The sequence below is a fragment of the Mandrillus leucophaeus genome, unplaced genomic scaffold (genome assembly GCF_000951045.1).
Source record: "Mandrillus leucophaeus isolate KB7577 unplaced genomic scaffold, Mleu.le_1.0 Scaffold61, whole genome shotgun sequence".
NCBI classification, from domain to species: domain Eukaryota; kingdom Metazoa; phylum Chordata; class Mammalia; order Primates; family Cercopithecidae; genus Mandrillus; species Mandrillus leucophaeus.
Window position 1 is genome coordinate 1,503,449 of NW_012106586.1, and position 3,967 is coordinate 1,507,415.

General features: G+C 48.8%; 1 protein-coding gene across 1 annotated transcript in view; it reads left to right on the forward strand.

The window, feature by feature from the left end:
* The window catches only part of ATP12A (ATPase, H+/K+ transporting, nongastric, alpha polypeptide), a 30,902-nt gene that overhangs the window by 884 nt on the left and 26,051 nt on the right, over positions 1–3,967 (forward strand). The window contains exon 2 of the mRNA XM_011999984.1: positions 3,165–3,224. The gene's annotated coding sequence lies outside the window, so the exon portion shown is untranslated. The remainder of the gene's footprint in view (positions 1–3,164; positions 3,225–3,967) is intronic.

The following is a 3,967-nucleotide window of genomic DNA, read 5'->3' on the forward strand; positions in this document are numbered from 1 at the left end:
TGTGTGTGGTGTGTGTGTGGTGTGTGTGTGTGGTGTGTGTATGTGTGTGGTGTGTGTGTGGTGTGTGTATGTGTATGTGTGTGGTATGTGGTGTATGTGCGTGGTATGTGTGGTGTGTGTCTAGTGTGTGGTGTGTACGTGTGGTGTGTGTGGTGTGTATGTGTGTGGTGTGTGTATGTGTGTGGTGTGTGTGTGGTGTGTGTATGTGTGTGGTGTGCGTGTGGTGTATGTGGTGTATGTGTGTTGTGTGTGTGTGTTTTGAATGGTGTGATAGTATCTGCCCAGAGGTCAGGACCTCTGCAGGATTCCTGCATTCTGGTTGGAGGCATTCCCTGTAGAACTCAGAAGGAGGAGCCTCTGATTCCAGGCCCCACAGGCAAGGCCAGACCTCTCTCCCCACAGCTGATTCAGTGAGAGGTAAGTAACCACTTACCAGTTTTCAACTGATTAGTAAAACTATTTGAGCTGGAACTTCTGAGGAGGAAAACCGAAGCCCCTAGGCCATGCAGAAAGAAACCGCAGGGAAAAGCAGTTTCAGTGGTAAAAATGTGGAGCTTGGATTGGGAGGACCTCAGGCCCCATCAGAGTCCCACGTCTCCACTGAGCTGAAACTGGCAACAAATGACTGACCCTCACTGAAGGTCCATTTTCTCTGTGTAAAATGGGAAATAAATAATTTGCTGGGTCTATGAGGGGAATCAATGAGATGAGGACATTGCAATTCAGGTGCTTTAGGGGTGTGCAATATTCTTATTATTAAGGAAGTGCTCTGGAGTTATTAAAACTGGCTTTTTTTTTTTTTTGGGGGACAGAGTTTTGCTCTTGTTGCCCAGGCTGGAGTGCGATGGCGCTATCTCAGCTGCACACTCCGCCTCCTGGGTTCAAACGATTCTCCTGCCTCAGCCTCCCGAGTCACTGGGATTACAGGCGCCATCACACCCAGCTAATTTTTGTTATTTTTAGTAGAAACAGAGTTTCGCCATGTTGGCCAGGCTGGTCTCGAACTCCTGACCTCAGATGATCCACCTGCCTGGGCCTCCCAAAGTGCTGGGATTACAGGTGTGAGTCACTGTGTCTGGCCCAAACTGGCCACTTTAGTAATAAAACTGCCTTGGGTCTGAAATGTGACAGATTTTATCGGTATCACAGAAGGGGAAACTTCTACACTGAGCTTGAGATGTGCTGGATTGTCCCCACCGTCCTTGGCAGATCTTAAAGCTCTGTGACTGCTCTTTTGTGCTAGAGAGCCATTTGTGAAGTATTCAGAAATTCAGCAGGCTGACTGACATCCTGTTAGCAGCTTGAAATTTGGTTCTAGTGAGAAATCAGCAAACTCTACAAATCCGAGCTTTGTATTTATCTTTCCTGGAGAGTTTGTTAAACATTTTACAGCACACGACTGGGCATTTGTCGGTATCTATCATGATAGACATTTAAGAACAGATCCCTGAAATTGGACTGACCTCAATTCAAATCCCAGTGTAACTGATGTTCAGTTTTCTATTTTGAAAAATACAAGAATTTTTTTTTCTACCTCTTAGGGTTACTAGGAGGATTAAATGAGATAAAACGGGGAAAAGACAGCACAGCACCAGACGATAGATAGTTCTTATTATTTCCCATTATCTCTAGCGTTTAAGATTGAAGACATACCTATTTTTCCCTTGACATTACAAGGGTCCTGTAATTTCAGCAACATATTGAATGCTTTTGCCTCCCAACCTTTCTTGGCAAATTAGTGCCTAATGACACCTGAAGTATCCTGGCCTTTGAATAAAGGGCCAGGTAATGACCCTAGAGGTGGGTGGGGCGCTGCCCTGTGCTAGTCCAGTGCTGGCCAGTAGAGGGCACCCCAGACACACACCACCACCTTACCCCATCCCTCCCCCATGCTCTCATCCCCGTGCCCAGGGTGAAGGGACAGGAAAGGTCCTCTGCTATCTGCAGGGACCTTGAAGTCTGAGGTCCGTGCATGGAGACAATGGCGTGGATCATCCACTACTTGTATCTGCCCAAAACTTAGCGTGTTGTGCTGTGCTCTGTGCAGAACACAGCCTTAATCTTCTGAATCCCCCGCAATATCACACTCAGTCGGTATTAGTGGAAGGGATGAAGGAACAAAGCAGAATCTGGCTGAGAAGAGGGCTAGAACCAAGATAATAGTGATAATAATGAATTCTGTTTTATTGGAAGGCCTAGTCTCTTACTGCAACATGGAACTATTTTTTGCATATGCATAAGAAAAGAGATGAAGTGAGTACCAGTCAACAGTATCAATCTTTGTTTCACACAATGGGGGTTTAAAGAGTCCTGAGTGCTGGGCTTTGTAGGGGGAGCCAGGAAGACTCACCCTAGGTTTTCGGCTACAGGAAGAGGCTTCTTGTCCTTTAGGCCAGTGGTTCTCAAAGGGAGAGGAGAAGAGGATTCCCCCACCCCTCTCCCAGGGGAAAAATGGAAACATTTTTGGTTACCGCAACTGAGGGGAGGATGTTAGTGGGTGGAGCCCACAACAAAGAATTATTCGCCCAGAATGGCAGCAGGGTCACGGGTGAGAAACCCCGCTGTAGTCTAATGATTCTGTAGCAGAATTCACAAGTGGCAGCCACAATGGTGTGGGTTTATTCAGCAGAACCTTTACTTGCAGGGTTGCTCTGCCCAGTGAGCTCCCTGAGCGTCACGCTTGAGTGAGGGAAGCTGCTTTTCCCTGCCAGAGCCCACACAGCGAAGGGGGAGGAGTTGTGCCAGCCCATGAAGCGGGGTCTAGCGTGGTTTTGCCAGCAGCCCCAGCCAATCCCAGGGTTCAGGTCTGAGGGAAGCCTCCAGCTCATTGGCACCTGGAAGATGAGGGTGCCAGGACATGTATGCGCCAGAGTTCAGACTGAAGCGAGGTGCATGGCTTTGTTCAGAAAAGCTGCAGGCAGCTTCTGGATAGTAACAGCAAGTGCAGGATTGTGCCGACTCAGGGACAATCACTCCTGAGGCAGTGCCATCCTTCGCTGGACAGCTGCCTAGCACAGGAGTTCTTTTTCTCCTGTCCCCCACACTCCTTGGTCCCCTCCCATCCTCAGAGCTGCTATTCCCAGCTTCCATGGCTGGTCAAAGCTTGGGGCTTGAGTCTTTTGGAATTATCTTATTCACTCTGTTCTTCCTTTCATGGACTTTAGGATGACCACAAACTCAGCAATAGGGAATTGGAAAAGAAATATGGCACAGACATCATTACGGTGAGTCGTGGGAACCAGGGATTCAGAATAGAAGCCTCCCGACTCTACAGAGGGAAGGCTGTGTGTGGTGGGGGGTGTGTGGAAGAGTAGCGGCAACTTTAGGAGGAGGCGCCCCTGCAGCACCTTTGAGACTGCAGTTATTTGCATCTGGACACTGTTGAAGTCAACAGAAATACCTACTGTGGGGCTCACACTGGCCTGGCAGTGAGAGGGACCAAGAGGGACAGATGACTCCTGGCCTCAAGGAGAAAGTGGCCAGGTGGGGGAGGCAAATATGTACAGAAGTGTCCTGAGATTCACTCTGTCCCGCTGGGATGGCCACAAGAAGTAGAAATGCTATGCTGGGAGAAAGGTGGATTCTGACTGAAGGGGCCAGAGCTGGCTCTTGGGCTGCTGCTGTGTTTGCGCTGGAACTCAAGACGATTTGGATTTAAGCTGGTGGAGGACCCCAGGGCCAGTAAGCACAGAGCCGGATTGGAGACAGTCTGGGCTTGCTGGAAGCTAGTATGTGTGGAGAGGGGACAGGTGCAGCAGGAATGAAGCCAGGAAGGTCATCTGGGTGAAGCTGTCAAAGTATTCACATTAAACTAACAAGCAGGGGCTGTCGTAGAGGCAGAAGGGACATGGTTTCTACACAAGGAGGTGATTTCATTGGTTTTCAAAAGGCAGCTCTCGTAGAAGATCATTTTTTTAAAGTGAGAAATGGAAAGGTCTAGAAGAATGGAACAACAGCCCAGGACTGT